This window comes from Platalea leucorodia (genome assembly GCF_965183815.1).
Source record: "Platalea leucorodia genome assembly, chromosome: 2".
Lineage (NCBI taxonomy): Eukaryota > Metazoa > Chordata > Aves > Pelecaniformes > Threskiornithidae > Platalea > Platalea leucorodia.
The window spans coordinates 2,039,627-2,058,354 of NC_138824.1; the positions used below are offsets into that span (position 1 = coordinate 2,039,627).

The window sequence follows — 18,728 nt, forward strand, 5'->3', positions numbered from 1 at the left end:
GGAGGAGAGCGGTCAACAGCAAATGGAAATGAACATCAGATGCTCTTAGCTACTTCATTTACAAAATCTTCTCATTGACTTTGGTAGCTGTTTCAGCTGGTAGATCAGTAGGGCTGGCCGCGTTGCTGCGAAGAGACCTGTCTGATACTCTGCGGAGCGGAGAGTTCCTCAAAGGCGTTTTGCCCCATTTTTATTCACCCTTTCTTTTTCCCCATCAAATTTATGCATGCTGCTTTGTTGGAGATACTGTAGCTCGGGGAAACTTTGGTCTCACAGTCAAAGCTCTAGCGGCTTGGGAAAAAAAATCTCTGTGAATAATAGTCTCTTCAAAAATATCACCATTGTAAGAGGACTGCAGACTCCAGCAGTGCTTGGGTGATAGAATGAGCTCATAAGTGCACAGTTATTTTCCCACACTAGAAATAACAGCAATTTTGTGCTGCACAAGGATGATTTGGACAAGAGTCTACTTCTCTCCCACTTTACTTTTTTTTTTTTTGGTATGTGCTCAAAGCTCCACCTTAATATCCATGCAATGTAGATTTTCTGTATCTGCTTTCATACAATCCTGAATGTTTTAGAAGCTGCTTTCTGGCACTTGATAAGGCAATTTTATTTAAATGTTGAGGTGCAGATTGGATGGAGTTTGTACCTTGACCTTTCTGGAAGGAGAATTTGAGAGGGTGATTTCTGGTTTAGATGAATGAATTCTACATGCCTGCATTCTGAATAAGTCAAATGGCAACATTAATAGGATGTTATCTTCTAAAATAACCTGCTGGTTAATCACCATGAAGATTATACTGTGCACTTAAAGCTATTGTCTGCCTTGGCCAGCTTGTGCCAGCTCTGGTAGGGATCATGGCGAGGTGGCCCCCATGAGACTGATCTCACCCCAAACCATTGGACTTCAGGCATTTGTCTTCCAGAATTAGGGGTACATGAAGAGAAATCAGTGGCAGATGTGCAGGATGACCTTGGAGAAAAAAGTCGGAGGCAGATCAGGCTGGAAAAAATATAACAGGGTGCTTAGTTATGTCAATGGAAAAACAAAGAAGGGAAGATTTAAGGTCAATATGGGTGAGCAGGGTGCTGCTGTGGCCAAGAAGGCCAAGAGGAGGCTGGGTTGCAACAAAAAGGGCATCACCAGCAGAGATAAAGAAGTTGTGATCCCTCTCTACTCGGCGCTTGTCAGGCCACACCTGGAATCCTGTGCACAGTTCTGGTCCCCGCTATACAAAAAAGATGTGGACGGGCTGGAGGGGTCCAGAGAAGGGCCACCAAGATGATCCAGGCTCTGGGCAGCCGCCGTATGGCGACAGGCTGAGAGCTGGGCTTGGTCAGCCTTGAGAAAAGGAGGCTTAGAGGTGCTCTCATCACCACGTACCAGTGCTTAAAGGGGAGCTACAAAGCAGACGGAGACTCCCTTTTTACAGGGAGTCCCATGGTGAGGACAAGGGGTAACGGGTACAAGTTACTCCCAGGGAGATTCCGATGGGACACGAGAGGTGAATTTTTCACCATGAGAACAGTCAATCATGGGAATAATCTCCCCAGGGAAGGGGTTGACTCTGCTATGCTGAACACATTTAAGACTCAGCTGGACGTGATGCTGGGCCACCTCGTCTAGATTGTGCTGGAAAGGTTGGACCAGATGATCCTCGAGGTCCCTTCCAGCCTGGTGTTCCATGATTCTACGATTCAATGAAGATTCAAGTGACTGCTTGAAGGTAGGACACCGAAGCAGGAATGGAATCATATTAGTGCTTGGTTTTTCCATTGCACAGGTGTAAGGTAAAGAGTCAGTGAGCTGAATTCTTCCAATGAAGTCCCAAAATAGATAAGAGGTTAAAAAACATTGAAACAAAGAGCTATTTTCTTTGCTAGGCAAATAGTATTACAAAACCTTTTAAATATGAATTTGCTTGAATATTTAATGAAAGACCTAAAGTTATATTGCAAAAGAGGGAGAGAAAATTTAAATTTTATCCTTTGTATAGAAAAGACAGGCAACTCCTGAGGGTGGTCTCAAGAGTTATTAAAAGAAGGCTGCCGTGTCTCCTGCATTACAAGTGCCAGGCTCTGCCTATCTAATTCTTACTTTCTATGCTTAGACTTCATTTACATTGCTTTGACTTGCGTCATTTAGCTACGTATCAGTTTCTAATGTAGCCACAAGCTATTCTGGAGGATATTTAAACTCATAGAGATAAACAAAATAGACTTTTCACCGGGGAAGCATGAAGTTAAGGAGTTTGTAGATACGTCCTTCTCAAACTGCTTTGAAAATTGTCGCTAAAGCGTATGATGTGGTAGATCTGGAGGGGATGTTGGCTGCTATCGCATGTGCCAACCCCTTCCATGGTCCTGGGAGCTCATTACAGCTCTGGGGCTTAACGAGCGTCTCAGCCCTGATCAGCAGCTGAAGAGAAGAGTTTGCTCGGAGCCCCTAGTTTGGAGTAGCACGTCAGCAAACCATTCCCATGAGCACTTCATGAGACAGAGTGTACAACATCTGTCCCAAAATTTTGATTTGAGATACAATTTGGGTTACAATATAGAATTTATACAGTATAAGAGATGATAATTTTTTAATCTCATCTTTTTGCAGTAGTGGAGGACCCTGACAAAAATTAATGCCAAGCTTTATATTAGGCAAGGAAGAGAAATTAAAAAAAACCTGAAGTGTAATAAAGTTGAGGCAAAGGTTGTTAGCCCTAGGCTGTGTTCTCGGTTTGCTTTAGAGTTCAGGTTTTTTTACCCCAAATCTAGTACAGCACATGTATTACTTAAATTTTGGTCTTTAAAGATCATGCATAAACCATTAATTTCTATCCTTGTGGAATAAAACTCAGGTGGGATATATGCGAAAAGAAAACAAGGATGGTCGTCAGGATACTGGCAGGTTGAATTCTATGCTCTTGTGGTTTTTTAGTGCTAAATGTGAATGCTTTATGTAGAATAGGTTGCTTTGGGTTGAAATAATCAGTTTTATTCTGATTTTCTTCTCCTTCTCACTTCTTTGCTGTTTTCCGTACCTGGTGGGCGAGGGAGAGAGGTCTGTTTCAAGATAAATAAAAATTTTTGTACCAAATTGGCTGCTCGTGTGTTAGGGAGAATGGGAAATCCTTGGCACGTCCTCAACTAGTTGACGTACCATACGTTTGTTCAGATTCTTAGTTTTTCCATTCTGATCTTCCTTAAAAGTGTGAAGGACAGTTATTTCCCAAGTTATTTTTGAAGCGTGGTCTGAATGAGATGGATTTTTATTGGAAATCATTATTAAGTTAAAAAAAGGAAGTTTTAAAATAGAGTTATTAGGTGAAACAAAGTCAGCAGTGTTAAATTTGTAAGAGAAACCTTTATCGAAACATTCCCCATAGTTGAACTAACAGATTTATTAAGCAAAGGTGGTTTCCCACGTAGTTAGTACGTCTCATTTTTCGGGGTCCTTAAGACCCCCAGATCTGTTGGATTGCAACCTCCTTCCCCTTTTCCTTCCTAAACCAACAGAGGAGAATAAGCCTTGCGCGTTTTCTGCTGCCAGTGCTTTCTCGCCGTTGAATGAGCTGGCTGTTGAGCCCAGCTAAGGCGACACGGAGGGAATGTTCTCGCTGGAGACGGAGCTACGTCTGTCCGACACCGGCTCCTCGTGCTTGGCGGGTGACTGCTTCCACTTCGCTAATTCAACGTATTTTAGAGCATCAGCAGGAAACAGTGTTTGAGTGTTGTTAACTATTTAACTAAAACAGACTGTAATTAACTTGTATCTTCATGTAAGCTGTCGTTTTAATTGAGGTTAACTTAAAAAAGTATTTAAGGACTCTCATTTGCTTTTTTAGTATTTGTAGAATTCACTTTACCTGCCCCAAACGTAAGCTGCCGAGCTGCCTGGTTTTCCTTTGCCGCGTTATCCTTCCCGTTTTCTTCCGTCCACTTTCGCTAAGGCACTGGTCCTGCAGCAAAGAGATTAGCTCGTTGGTGTGGAATCAGGGATGAAGAATCGGTCTCTCCTGTAGCTTGTTTGACTTCAAGCGTGAAACTATAAAAGTGTTTGTTATAGCTCACACTATTATCGTTTTCCCTACCAGAAGCTGATTAATATGCTGATAAGATGCTGTGATTCACGACCCTTCGCTAGACTGACTCTGTATTCGTTGTAGTTATTGCTAAATAATAAATGATAATAAAATTCAAGAGCCCAAAGATGTGAAGCTGGTTAGTAAATCTCCGCGGAGTTTGTGTCACACTGCTCTAGTACGCGACGCTTCCCAGGTCCCAGCTCAGGAGCTTCCCTACTCAGAAGAGACGTTCTCCAGCTCAAGATTTTGCTGATGGAAGCCCTTGGTTTGCTTTCGGCCAACAGCTCCGTTCAGGCTCTGTGTGCCATGAAGCAGTATTTCTGTTCCCCCCTGCCAGTTACTGAAGGTAAAGGAAAAATGCTTTTATTCAATACGTTATTTGGAATTTTAAAAGGAACAAGACAAGTTCGGTTTTTCTAGTTTCTCTAGTTTTATCCATTCGTAAAAATCACTCAACAAAATGGATATATTCTCTTCTGTTCCTCCTTTGACCACAGATTACTCATGATACTCTTCCAGATGGTCATCCCCCTCCACCTTTTCCCACATCCAACCCTCCACTTGCTCTCTGACAAAAATTCACACTTTTATTATGTACTAGTCCTAAATCCCCGCTGTGGAAGCGCACACGCCATTTGACCCTGCCTGGGGTCTCTCCTGGTCACCCAAAATCAGAATTGTTTTGCCCAGTTCTAGATACCTGCAGTGTGGATGGCTGCCTCTGAGTGATCCCCCGGGCTTTAATGGTAAGGGGCAAGAAAAGAACATCTCCAGTGTGGTCTGAAAGCCTAGAAATGCTCGTTTCTCTCTGGTACTGAAAGGTGTGCCTGAATTATTTACTGCAGGTCTTCTAAAATGGTAAAATCCATTTTAAAGGGATTCTGTCGTGACAAGGTTATGTGCCTGGCTCGTGGGTGGGAAGGGAAAGGCAAACGTATCTTCAGAGGTGAGTACGTGGGGGGCAAGGAAGGACGGTAGCTCTCTTTCTAGGCTGAGTACTCCCACCGCATGTAAAACGTGGACACCTTGCCCACTGAAGGCCAGCTGGGCCGGTCTCAAACACAAGGTTTTCAGCTCTCATTTAATCCCTGCAGCCTGTGGCCATCACTGCAGGCTGTCCTCAAGGCCATCAGATCAAGGTTGTTTGGACTAGTGAGGATGCTTGTTCCGAAGGCACATAGGTCACTGATCTTCCCAACTCTTTGGTCTCACTTAGGGAAGAGTTAGTGGCAGCCGAGGACAGCGTGGCAGAAAGCAACGTCAAGAAGTCCTCAAGAAGGAGGGTCCCATCCTCATAAAGAGTGTAAAGAAGACAACCGAATCTTTGTTCCTCTCAGGAACCAGTAGATCACTGAGTATGAACGTGGGCTGCTGTCATCAAGAAGCTTTTGTTGGGTGGCAGTATTCAAATGGCCTAATCCTCTGGTTTTGATAAACAAAAACGTGCGTTTCAGAGTTCTGATACCTAATGCACTTCTCCTGTTGGTAGTCAATTGGCCACGAGCAGCCCCACTGCTACAGGTCTGTAAGGAGTTCGGTTCTCCAGGCGTGCTGCTGCAGGGGCCTCATCTCCAACCTGCAACTCTCAAGGGTTTTCCCCAGAAATGTCTTAGGGCCGGTGTCACCCTGTCTGGGACAGTTTATCCTTATAGGAGGCCATGCCTAGTGTCCTTAAATCCGACCAGGTACAGGCTGGGAACTCCTCGCTCTTCCATCTCCGTTGCATGTAAAGCTTGGGAATCCCAATGGCAGTATCTGAACGTGATGGATGCCTTCATTCCTTCTCCCAGGGTTTCTCCTGCTGCTTCAGGTGGAGCCCCCAGCCTTCCCGTGTCTTTGCAGCAGGGATACCCTTCTCTCTTACGAATCGACCTTGTCTCTTTTACTCAATTCATTTTTCTCTTTTGCTGATGACTTGTATCCATCGTGCATTCAGGTTTCTGCCGTGGAGCTGCTGCTGCTTCTCCACTTTTTTTTTTGTCTCGGAGAGGGCTGGAAGGTAGCACCCGCCATCACCCTGGCTTTTTGGGAAGGATTATCAGTCAAGCCCCTCTGCTGCTCTTCTGGTCCTTCTCCTTCTTGCATTGCTCGTTCCCTGGAGTCTTTCACTCCATCCCAGCTATTTTTCCTTCTCTCTTGCGGCCTGGCCCAGCTGGCAAACACCTGCGGGGGTCCGGGAGAGCCGGACCCATTTCACCAGGAGGAACCTGACGCCTTTTAATAAAAGGTCTTTGTGCGACTGGGTTCTGTTTAGCTGCATTTCCAAAGTGGATTAACCTAGACTGCCCAGAGGCGCTTCTAGGGAGCCTCTGCAGCGCACGAATGTGAAATAAATATTCAAGGGTAGCTGCTCGGCAAGTTTTATCCTGCCTAAGATTCACCAAAGTATTTTGGGGAAGCAGAGGAGTAGTCTAAAGCAAGGAAGACTTGGAATCACATTTACAATTAATCTGTGATCTTGCTGCAAGATCCAGTATGTTCTTCCTCAAGTAACAAATGTGTCATCTTCATTTTAAAGCATAAAATAGTCTTATTTCTGATGATTTAAGAAGTCCTGGCTAAGAGCTTTGTCATTTGTATGTAGAAAAGCGTGGTGTCTCTCTGTGTCGCTTGTCAACCTTTTGTACACTGTCTGCAAGGTCTGGGTTCATTTGGTTTCCAATTTAATTGATTTTCCTGCTTCTTCAAGTGGCAATCTCTCTGTGGGATTTTTGAGAGCACTGAGAAAAATATATGACAGTAATGTAATTTTAATTTACGGTGTAGTGCACACAGGAGGTTATAGTTACAAGATTTTGCGATAGAGAATGGGTGTGGCTGGTAGGCAAATATACGAGTCAACATACTAATTACTGGGGTTTTATGTTGGTGGAAAGGCATCGGTTTGATATTTTTCTTGTGCGTCTGAAATCTTGGAGATCTTTCGGAGGGATTCCCGAAAGGATTAAGGATTTGTGCGAGCTGATGCTCTTACGTTTGTGACCCGTGCTGGCAGGCTGCACAAGTCTGAAGCAAAAATTGTGCAGACGTTGTAGTCTAATTCTGTCTAAATCTCTGTAGAAAGGTGGAGAACAGAAATGCAGTCAACTTCACAGCCATGGCCCTGGGCTCTAGGTTGACCAGTGCTGCTTGCTGAGGATGGGTTTCCTCTAGGACCCTCCACACCTCTGCTATTGCGCGTGAGTGAGGCCTTCTCCATCCTCTCTGGACATGGAAAGCTCCAGTGCTTCCTCCAGCAGGTTGACCTTTCCCACCAGTGATTTGGCTTCCCTCCATGGGACCTCCACATGCTCCAGAAGAGCAGGATGCATCCCTGAGCCGGGCTGTTTGCTGCATTCCCAAATTGCAAACTCCCAAGTTTTGTCATTTTTTTTCCCCAAGGTGAAACCACAACATTTGTTCGGAGATAATGATTAACAGAGGGAATCGGCATCGTCCGCCCTCCGGTCATTGGTTTTGTTGGCAGGACAGGAGGTGTGGGATTCTCACGTGTGGTTTTATCCTAATCTGTATCATTTGTATTCGTTGTTGAACCTCAGACATCCACTGCACGTGTGAGGACTGACCTGATTGACACTTGACTGTTCATTGAATTTATTGGTATGTTGGAAGCCAGTAGCCTCCGATTTTGTAGAAGACGGAAGGATGTTCTGATAGGATTTCTACAGTCAGCTTTTAATCCTCCTTTGCGTACTCTTTGGGGGACAAAGATAATTCTAGGCTTGATTTCAGCCTTTCTTATTAACTTAAAATTAAAATTTGGCTGTATTATTCCCTGGAAAGGCTGGGCCTTTGATAACAGATTGGTTCTTTGGCCAGGAAAACCAAGTTCTTTTAGAACGGCTGTGTGCGAAGAGCATATATTAGACTTTTTTCCTTTCTTCTTGGCATTCCTCAGCACATTTGTGGCGAGTGCCGAGGAACGCGAGGCAAAGGGCTTTGATGCTGAAGCGGGCAGGGTTGGGGTGCTCCCCTCCTTACCTTTCCTTGTGCTTGCAAGATCTGCATGCATGTCTACCCCATCCATTGATTGGGAAATGCCATTTCTGGATGTAATTAGGTGATCCATTGCTTACCAGTTCTGTAAAACAGGAATTTTAAACTGTGTTCAGGGTGTTGAATTGATTTCAGGGTGATTAAAAATGTATGAAGTGGGTACAGTGAATATTTTTCCTCTGGCGTTTCTTCATGTTTATTAATTGGTGTGTATAGAGCAGACAGGCAAATCATACTTGACTGGGAGAAGAATGAGCTCTGACTTGTGTAGACTCTTGTTATTTTTATGTGTAAATGCATAATGTTCGTACAGGAATACTTCCAAACAACTTGCTGAATTTCTCGGTGTTGGAAGCTGTTTGAGTTTCAGCGCTCTGGTTAGCTGATCAACGATGGCCGATTCACCATCTTTGTAATAAATTAACTCGTGGACTTTCTCAAAGTCATAAAAAGCATAAAACCCCGAAGGATATGAGGGACAAGTTTTCTTGTTTGGGGAGTGAGGGAGGAAGCAGAGGGGTTTGGGGTGAGATTAGGGTGGTTTGTGAGTGGGCGCAATAGCTGTAGGCTGTGTTGGGGTGGTTCTCCTGCCAACGGCAGCACCGTTGGGCGATGGGCATGGAGGTGACCCCATTGCACTCACCTATGGATGGATGCAAAATATGGTGCACAGGAGTTTGGGGGCCATATGCCTGTGTTTCAAGACAAAAGACTTTCTTTTTAGTCTTAGAAATGGAGGCATAGTAACGTTCCTTTGAAGAAAATAATTCGTAACATCTCGTTACAGATGCTTGTAGGCTCAGCTAGTTTGGAGATCGGTTCGACTGATGTCAGCCTTCCCAGGAGTTTCATAGAAACTTGGGGGAGCATCCTTCGCCCCTTGTTTTCTAACTGTTTGTATAAGGTTTTACACGCTTTTGAGTTTCCCTGTGTTGTAAATAAACAGAATAGGCTCAGATCTTAAAAGCAAACAAAACTCATGTTATGTTTTCCTGAATGACCCCATTGTGTGCCTTTTAATCCTACGTGCTCGGTTGGTACGTGCAACTGGTTTATGCTCTGCCTCATTTCTTGGCTACAATATTGATATTGTTTTTCACCGTAGTGGAAAAGAAATAAAAAGATTAAATGAATAGGGCTGAAGAGGGCTGGAGAAAATGTGTATAAGGCAGAGAAGAAAAAAAAAAAACCATAGGTGGAAAAAAAGATGTGGCCTTGGAAACATGTTTTGAAGGGGAAAGTACTCCTTCGTTTAAAGAAAATAGAAGATGAACGGAGAATTTTCTTGTGTGTCGGTTACTTTTGTAGAGTACTGGGACGTAATCTGAAATTCTTCACTCACTTGGGGAAGAAATACGCTTTGCTATTAAGCATGAGCTCTACCAAAGCTCTGTTTTACGTAGCGTGTAGACAAATTCTAACCAGTGATTTGGGCTTTTAAAATGTATATTCAGTTATTAAAATCGGTGAATGTAAGTTTTTTCCTTGTCTTATTTCTTAGTCTCTGTATATCACAGAATGAAACTCTTTTTTTGGTGGCTTTGTTCATTTGTAGCATGTTTCTAAGCCATCTTCTTTGTTTTAACCATGGTTGTATTGTTTTACACCATTTAAAACTTCTTTTTCTGTATGTTCCCTTTACTTCCATATGTTTTCCTCTACGTTCCCTTTACTTTGCTGCGGAACAACAAGGGGCAGGCAGGTCTGTAGAGGCAGTCAAAGATCATGTTGGCCATCTCGGTATCGTGTCGGACCATGGGGCAGTTCGGTTCTCCATGCCCCATGGTCCCATTGCCCAGTCACGCTTGATTTGCCATACATCAAATCTTAAACTTATTTTGGCCTCGTTGCTTTCCAAACCCCCATAATTATTTCTCCCCTCCCCGTAACTATCTCTGGATGTCCAGTTTGCTCTGTTGAGAAAGCCGCTGGTGGGGGTGGTGTTCCTACTATGAAGCCCCTCTACTGAAAGGTTGTTTTAGGGACCTCCCTCCCCTGGTTTCCAGTCTAGCACACCTCCTTTCACAAAGCCATGGTGTCTCTCTTCCCCTGGTAGCAATTGTAGAAAAAATATTAGATCGGTTTTGAAAATCCTTCCTTCTGGAGGTGAAGAGCAGCAGCGTCGGCTGGCAGAAGTCCGTCAGCAGTCGCTAAATGGGTCAGCGATTCTCCGCAGAGCGCTTTGGGAGCCTCTGCCATGGGCACCGCGGAGCTGGAGTGTGACCTTGTCGTTGCGTGAATGTGAGATGGGGGTGCTTAATAACACAAAACGCAAACGTCTCGTAGCACTGAAACCCCACGCCTGCTCGGAATCTCTCAGCTCTAAGTTAAAATCTCACCGAGTCTAAAATAAATGGCTTTTTCTGCATATTTTTTCTGCCATTTGCCGTTCAAATTCATATCCTTGCTTGTTTTTCTCTGTGCGTACTTGCACACCACACATTCAATACCTCTTAAATCCCCAGGTGCTTCAATTAAATGATTGAAAATAAGCTCCAATACTGCCTCATGATCCATTGAAAACCCTTCATATTTGCTGCCTTTCCTCCTCCCCTTCCCCCCCCCCCCCTTTTTTTTTTGTCTGGCACAGCAAATGAGTGGTTAGATACTTGTTATATTTTTGCAGTCTGAAGGTAATAAATTAAAATTTTGTGGCTTCACTTCTGGAAACATGTTTGTAGATTAAATATTGAATTTTTCTCCTCTCCCGGTGCACAATTATTTTTTACGCAGTCAATGCCATACAGTGCAGAGGTCTGTACGTAGAGAAACGTGATCTGGTATGGGGTCATAAAAGGCTTCTATAAGCTTCAGAAATAGTTCCCTGGTTTGTACCAGACCCGTAAATTACTGAGTCTATTTTTCTACTGTGCTTTATACCTAACATCTTAGTTTTAGTTTAACAGGGATCAGCTTTCCCAAAGTGGCGCGGCTGAGCTCTGGCTTGTTAATCTGTTTTGCTAGGCTGTTTGCGTTAGATTTAACCTCGTCTGAAACCGAAATCCGGAGTTGCTTATATGCAAACGCATTCGTATACTTATTTTAAAGTGCGTGTGCCTGCCTTTCCCTCTCCCTGCACTTGCTGGCATTCGGCCTCATTTCATCTAATGCAGTACTGGGCTAGAATTTTAATGTCTCTGCGGCCAGCGATGATTTATTAGATCCCAAAGCCCTGGCTCAGAGTGGAGGAAGAAAATATTGCATCAGTGAGCTGGCTTGGCACTGCTCAAATAAATGAGTCCTGAAAGACTCTTTAGTGTTACGGCCTTTTTTTCCTTCCCCTCCCCTTGCCCCCACCGGTCCTTCCCCCGTCCCCGACCCCTGAGTTTCTGCTGATGTTGAGAAGTGCTCGAGTCCTTGCAGAAATTGCCATCTCCAGGTCTTTTTACGATAAACGCGTTTGTCAACAGCCTCGTCATGTGAAGCCCTTTGAATCCCTGCGGTCGCTTCGCATGGGGCTGAGAAGGAGCTGTAATCCTCAAGTTGGGAAAAAATGAAGCTTTTTGTGGCAGGGCACAAGGTTGGGCTCCTGGTGATGAACTGGTGGTGCCAGCTGGGCTCCTGGTGATGAACTGGTGGTGCCGGCTGGGCTCCTGGTGGTGAACTGGTGGTGCTGGCTGGGGTCCTGGTGATGAACTGGTGGTGCTGGCTGGGCTCCTGGTGATGAACTGGTGGTGCCGTAGCATTGCGGTGCGTGGGGAAGATGTCCTTGTTCTGGCCAGCACGTAGTGCCGTCAGCTCTATGCTCAGCACCTCTTTGGGGTGGCACGCCGCCGGAGCAGCCCTGTGGGTGATGGCGGCTCGGAGCTGAGCTCTCCGAGGGGATATTTTACCTCCTGTAGTTTTTCAGAGTCTTTGGAAGACATGGTTTCTCCATTGAGCTTATAGTATCCAAGAAATCTTTGTTTAGCTGGGAGGAAAATTGTGCTACTGCTTGAAACGTCCCTGCAGGTCAAGGCACGATGACTTATGCGTTATCTGTCACTACGTTTTGTTCTCTTGTACGTGCTGATGGAGAGGTGATTTAATTTTGTAGGTATGTTTTGCCTCCTTCACAGGACAGGAATGAGGGCAGTAAACATCAGCATTGTCATTGCTCCACCACTGAAAGGACCAGGTCTTGGCCATCTCTGGTGCCGGTATCACTGTGCTCCTGGCCACCCTACCGGCATGTCACTGCGGTGGGCTCCTCCATGGGGCAGCCATCTCTACTTGAGATTTTAAGTAAAGCATAAAGGAGCTAATCCCACTGCTTACAGATAAGCCAGCTGTGTTTGCTGCTGGTGTTGGTCCTAATGATGATGCTCCTCATGTCACCAGCTGAAGGCAGGTGTTGGGTGGAGATGATCAGTCTCCTGTGGGCAGAGAGGGATGCGAGAGTTGCGTTAGGTGAGCAAAGCTAGCTGCTGTCCACTGCTTCTCCAAAATACTGGGGGCATGTCTCGTGTCTGCATCAGAGCTTGTCATGGAATCACAGAAGGGTTTGGGTTGGAAGGGACCTTCAAAGATCGAGTCCAACCCTCTGCCAAGGGCAGGGACATCTTCCACTAGATCAGGGTGCTCACAGCCCCGTCCAACCTGACCTTGAACACTTCCAATGATGGGGCATCCACAGCTTCTCTGGGCAACCTGTGCCAGTGCCTCACCGCCCTCATCATAAAAAATGTCTTCCTTATGTCCAATCTAAACCTACCCTCCTTCAGTTTAAAACCATTGCCCCTTGTCCTGTCACTACAGGCCCTGGTAAAAAGTCTCTCTGTCTTTCTTAGAAGCTTCTTTTATATATTGAAAGGCTGCCATAAGGTCTGCCCAGAGCCTTCTCTTCTCCAGGCTGAACGCCCCCAACTCTCCCAGCCTTTCTCCATGACAGAGCTGTTCCAGCCCTCTGACCATTTTGGTGGCCTCCCCTGGACCTGCTCCAACAGGGCCATGGCTTTCTCGTGCTGGGATCCTGTCTTAGCACTGAACTGGGGAAAGAAACCCAGCACTTTAATGTTCCAGAGAATAGCAGCAGCCTGTGACTACCACCCCAGTGCTGGCCTGCTCACGCCCGAAGCCGGTCCCCAACGGGTCCCTTCTAGAGCACTGTCAGCCCAGCAGCCTTTCCCCTGGGGGCACGTCTAAATCGCTTCACTTCATAAACAAAATAACTTTGAGTCTTTTCATGAAGAAGAATAAGAAAGAACAAATCGGGCTGAAAAGATGAGCTCTCAGAAGACTTGAGTTGTGGGCAACAGTTATTGGATGTGAGGGTTGGAGGGAGAAGTACAAGAATGAAACCCTGGAATGATGACAGGTGAAGACCTTCGTATCTCATGGTTAAGAAATTCTCTTCAGTAAGTAACCAAGGACAGCTTCAGCCTTATGCTTGATTTGTTGCCATCCCTTTACCCTCAAAAAATGATGTTGCTATCTCTTGTTATTGGAAACCTAATGTATTGCAGAGAAGAGCATCCATCTCTAGGGAGAAGAAGCCGTTGATTTTGGTGGCGTTCCCAGGAGATGCAAAGCACATGATAACTGTAAATGAAATCAGATAGGGGAAAAAATAGATTTTAATAGCCTACCAGTGAGTTGTTTCATTCAGAAAGATATGAGCGTGTATGCATCTGAACTTCTGTTTACCTCTAGTTTCTTCTTATTTCAAATTAATAACTGTTTCTCGAGGTGAGGACCATTTTGTGCTGCGTGTTGAAGGCGTGGGTAAAGGTGTGTGTACTGTTCAGGCATTCTGTTGCCAGAATGTTTTTCTCTCCTCTGAAAACAGTGAAGGAAACAGTGCTATAATTAACTGTCACAGGAATTCCAGGGTGAACAGAGCAGTTTTTCATAAGTGAAGACACAGTAATGATTATGTCGTCTTTAAATAGGGCATGGTTTGCTTTGAGCCTGTTATTATAATTCGGGGTCTAGGACCGCTGGACGGTGCGCACCTACAGCATCTCCCTGAATGCGTGAGCAGCAGGTTGATGACTCTTGGGTGCCTTGCAGCCATCTGAGACAAATTCAGGCCTTAGGTGGGGCATCGTTCTCTGCAATTGCTCATCTCTTTCTATTGGCTTTGGAGAGTTTAGGATAAGAGCGCTTCTCATGCAGGGACCTCAGTTTGGCGCTTGACCTTTGGTACATGCATTTGAACCTGGGAAGTTTGTCTCTTCTCCAGCACCTGACCCCAGGGTGCAAGGAGTTAAACTGTAAAATTAGTGATTGACATCTCCCTGTCTGATGGGAGGGAGAGAGCAGAAATGCATTTCTGCTTCTGTGTCCAACCGAACACTGGAAGGTCAATTCTGCCAGCTAGCTCTAAGTGATGGAGGCTACAAGAGAATCCACGTGTGTTACACTCTGTATTTGATATCAGTTTCCAAAGACGATGGGAGTTGTCCGTGTCACGCAGCTTGTTGCAATGTCTCTAGCAAAATGCAGGGAGACATGTAGAAGGGGAAGGTGACTTCTTAAAAAAACCCCAACGCACGCCTCACCTCCCTCTTGCTTATTCTGTCGTAGTCGCATGCTCACAACACCAAGATGAATGTATTCGCAGAGTCTGCCAGGACCACAGGCGTGCCCGATGGAGAATAAGGCACGCAGCCGTCAAGTCCTCATCACGTCTCTTGGGTCCCCCTTCGTTGGCAAAGACCAGCTGGTTTTTGGATGTGCCATTTGTGCCCTTTAGGAGCCAATGATGATGGGGATCTTCCTCCTTTTCATCCTGTCTCGCCTCTTGTCAGTCATTAGTCAACATTGCTGGTTTACTTACTGCCCCTTTTTCCCTCTACCTGGAGGTCTTATGGCTCTCGTCCTTTTTTTCCCCTAGTTTGGGTGTCTTGAGAAACTGGACATCCTGCGATTTTTAATGGGCTGTGATCTTAAGGACCTGCTGCCAGAGGTGCCATCAACACGTGCTTTTCTCTTAACCATTCTTCTGCTATTTCTTCAACAAAAAGAGCTGCATTATTCTCTGGCAGCCATGGGAATGCCTCCACCGAGATAAAATAAAATCTTAAAAGTTTCAAATTACGCTGAAACTAGTGAAAATAAATGATAAGCAGTAGTGTAAAAACGAGTGGCTGATGACAAATATGTACGCAGCACAACGCTCGTTGAGTTCCCCCTCCCCCTGAAGGGAGGCGAGTCCACGGGCACGGGGCTGGTGTTCCCTTTCCAGCTTACCCAGTGTTCCCACGCCAAAATCCCTGTGCAAAAAGACAAGGACTCCAGGTAAAGAGGGAAAGCTGGCATCAGCATGGCCTTGACTAGCTTGGTCCTATTAATTTGTCTCCATTAAAACAATAAATCGTTCAAGCTACTGCTTCCCTGAATGTTCATGGGGCGTCTGCCCGAGCGGCTGGCCCGAGGGACCTGCCTGCTCCCTGCCGACGTTTCTGCTGCTTGTCCCGTAGTAAAGATAACGTTATCTCGGCACTGAAGGGCAGAGGAGAGCGTCTCCCTCAAAAAGGCATCATGCATCTCCCCGTGCATTTTCATCCCTGGCTTCTTTTCTGTCCTATCGCTGCTTTGGTTTGGCTGTAGAGTTTTTTAATTTCTTTTTTAACCAGACAGCGCGTTATCCCTCCCTTGCTTCTCCCCAGCTGTCTGGTTCCTTAAAGGCAGTAATGTGTAATTCTCCCATCGTGGATGTTAGACCCGTTATGAATAAAGATGAAGTGGAAGCAGAATGCTTTCCCATTAATTTAAAACTTTGGTTATCATGACAACAGGTTACAACTCTCTTCATTGCCATGACAATCTCCTGCAAAATTGTTAAAATGTCGTCTTATAGTTATTTTTAGTTTGTCCTCTATTCCCATGGAGACCAACTTTTACTTGAAGTGTTTGATGCTTTGTGCTTGGAGCCTTTAATGAGCCTCACAGAAGTATGTAAGTCAGTAAAGGCAGAGACCTCCGAGGTCAACCGATCCCTCCGTCAGCCCTTGCAAGAATGGTCTGTACAGTACGCTTTTCTACTGCTTTGTTGTATTATGTGCACTTCTTTTTTTTTTTTATTATCTTCTCTCGTGTGATTTTTAACATTTACCTTTGCTGTAGTGCCTGAGCACTTGTATTCTTCTTTGCATGTCACCCTATTTGTTGCATTAAATTCTGTTGAAACCTTCAGGTTCTGCAGAGGACACTGGAAAAAAAAAAAAAAACGACAAGGGAAAAGCTATAGAAGACCGTGAACAGGACACTTCTTATAGTGGTAATTTGGTTTTAGTTGCTACGTAGTGGTTTTGAGGAAAACAGTTGCACAGCAATGAAGGTTTCTCTCTGTCTTTCTAGCAGTTTACAAAGGAAGTTTTACTGGAGAAACATTTGCTCCATCTGCTAAAAATTTACTAGCTTATCATTAAGCAATATTACAAATTGCCTCAGTTATAAAGGGAAATAAAACTACTTTGTGAGCCTCCCTTTTTCCTGCGCTTGTCTTTTCTCCCCAAGTAGCCGGTTCATGCGCTCCGTGGGAGTCTCCCCCCTCAGCAGCTGGAATTAGAAATTAAAAGTAATAAGAACGAATAGCAGAAAACCAGGTTGCATCCATCGGACTGGTTCCCGAAAGCTGGGCAAGGCTGACTGTCAACTACTATTTATTTATGAAGTATTTATCTTGCTGCTTCTTCAGTGGGTGTGAGCATGGCTATTCCGAAGTGAAAAATGGCAAAATTGAGATGGCATCCCCACTTGTGCTGCGCTGGAGAGGGCTAGCAGAGGGGTGACGCTATGGATTAATCTGGGTTTCTTTACATTTAGGCACTTGCCGTTAAAATTTAGAAAAAGGGCACCTTCCAGTATACCCTTGTCTATGCAGTACTGATTCAGATCATTCGCCCATCATATTTCTTTCACAAAGATTGAAAAAAAAAGAGTATTTCTGTAGGCAGCTGACGTTGGCTCGATCCATCCCTTGGCGGTGCTGCAGCGATGGCTGGGTTTTCTCTGCAGGGCTCCATGAACAGCGCAGCGGATCAAAGCCTCCCGTCCGTGTGTAATTCGGTGCCCTCTTCCACTTCATTGCCTGTGGGTTTGTATTTGTGAGGAATATCTAATGCTGTCTGCCTCAGCCTGGAAGTCTTGCTTGAAGGTGGCTGAGACTCTGTAGGCATTTCATTTGTATTCATCACACCTTGAGTAAATGGGTTTTCGCTGTACTTGGGGAATTTTTCCACGTCTAATAACTATTACAGTTTTTATGTAGTTTCTTGATAGCCATCTTAAATTGTTGTGTCGTTAATACTAGCCTAACTCTTAGCTCTGCTTCCTCTGCCTTTGTCACGCGTACAGCCTTTAAGTACTTGTCAACACTCATCAGTAGCCCATAAAAGACTTTTCACCAAGGCCTGCAGCGACAGGACAAGGGGCAACGCTTTAAACTGAAGGAGGGTAGGTTTAGATTGGACATAAGGAAGAAATTTTTTACGATGAGGGTGGTGAGGCACGGGCACAGGTTGCCCAGAGAAGTTGTGGATGCCCCATCGTTGGAAGTGTTCAAGATGAGGTTGGACGGGGCTCTGAGCAACCTGATCCAGTGGAAGGTGTCCCTGCCCATGGCAGGGGGTTGGACTGGATGCTCCTCAAAGGTCCCTTCCAACCCAAACCCTTCTGTGATTCTATGAAATTGTCACTTAGCCAAACTACCCGTGTTTTGCTATCTTTATCTTTCCCCCAAAATCAGACCTTCTGGCCCCATAATCCTCTCAGGTGCTTTTCACTAATTTTCCTGCGGGTTGGCTTTACTGGGATGGGGTTGGATCCCTAACAAACCATGCCTGGAGGTGCTTGCGCTGGCAGAAAGCTGGGTCGTCAAGAGTTTCTTGTCACGAAGCTGGTGTTGGTCAGTGCTCCTATTTCTTGAAGTAAAACTGTTTTTTTAAGAGATGGCGCAAATACACAGATAATATTTCTATTAATAATTTTAGGCCTCTCTAGCTCAGGAGCTTATCGTTGATTCTAAAAAGCTCTTTTTGAATGGTGTAAAATCTTTCCCTCTCTGGGATAATTAAATCCTTTTGCTGTTTAAGGTCACTCTGAATCTTTTTACAGCCGATGAGAGCAATCAGAATAGTTTTTTAATGTCTCTTGCTTGCAGAATCTAGATATTCATCAGAGTCCTTTTGCTTTCTGGTGTATCTGATTTTGCATTTTCCATGCGGAATCAAAATATAACATGATTTCTGCATAACTCAGCCCTCATCTCTAGCATCATATCATGATTTTGGTAGCAGGATTTCCTGGGAAAGTTAACGGTTCGGTTCTGCTTTTCAGTTACAAGCTGTAGGTATGAAATATGGTCAAAATTTTTATCCTGGTGTTGCTCAGCATTCTGCAAGATGCAAAGAAAATATAGGCCTGAAGCTGAGAATATAGCACCCAAATGAAATAATAATCTGTAAATCCCTTTGATATTTTTTTTCGTACCACTACTTGTAGAGGACATTGTGTAATTACGCTGATACTACTCGCCTGGTAAATTACGTTGATTGTAAGGTGTGTGTAAGTGTTTCTCCAGAATTTTGTACACGGGCTGTACTCAAAATAATTTCTTTGCCTTCTTTGTCTGTAAGTGGGCATTTAACTTTCCCCAGTAGCAGTTATTGCTATAATGGCTGTTATCATTAGCAATAAGGGATATAGCTACTATAATTTATGCAA

The 18,728-nt window shown here is 44.8% G+C and overlaps 1 protein-coding gene across 6 annotated transcripts in view; it reads left to right on the plus strand.

Annotated features, from left to right (window-relative positions):
• Positions 1-18,728, plus strand: part of FAM168A (family with sequence similarity 168 member A) — a 208,419-nt gene that overhangs the window by 106,033 nt on the left and 83,658 nt on the right. The gene's annotated exons all lie outside the window — the stretch shown is intronic.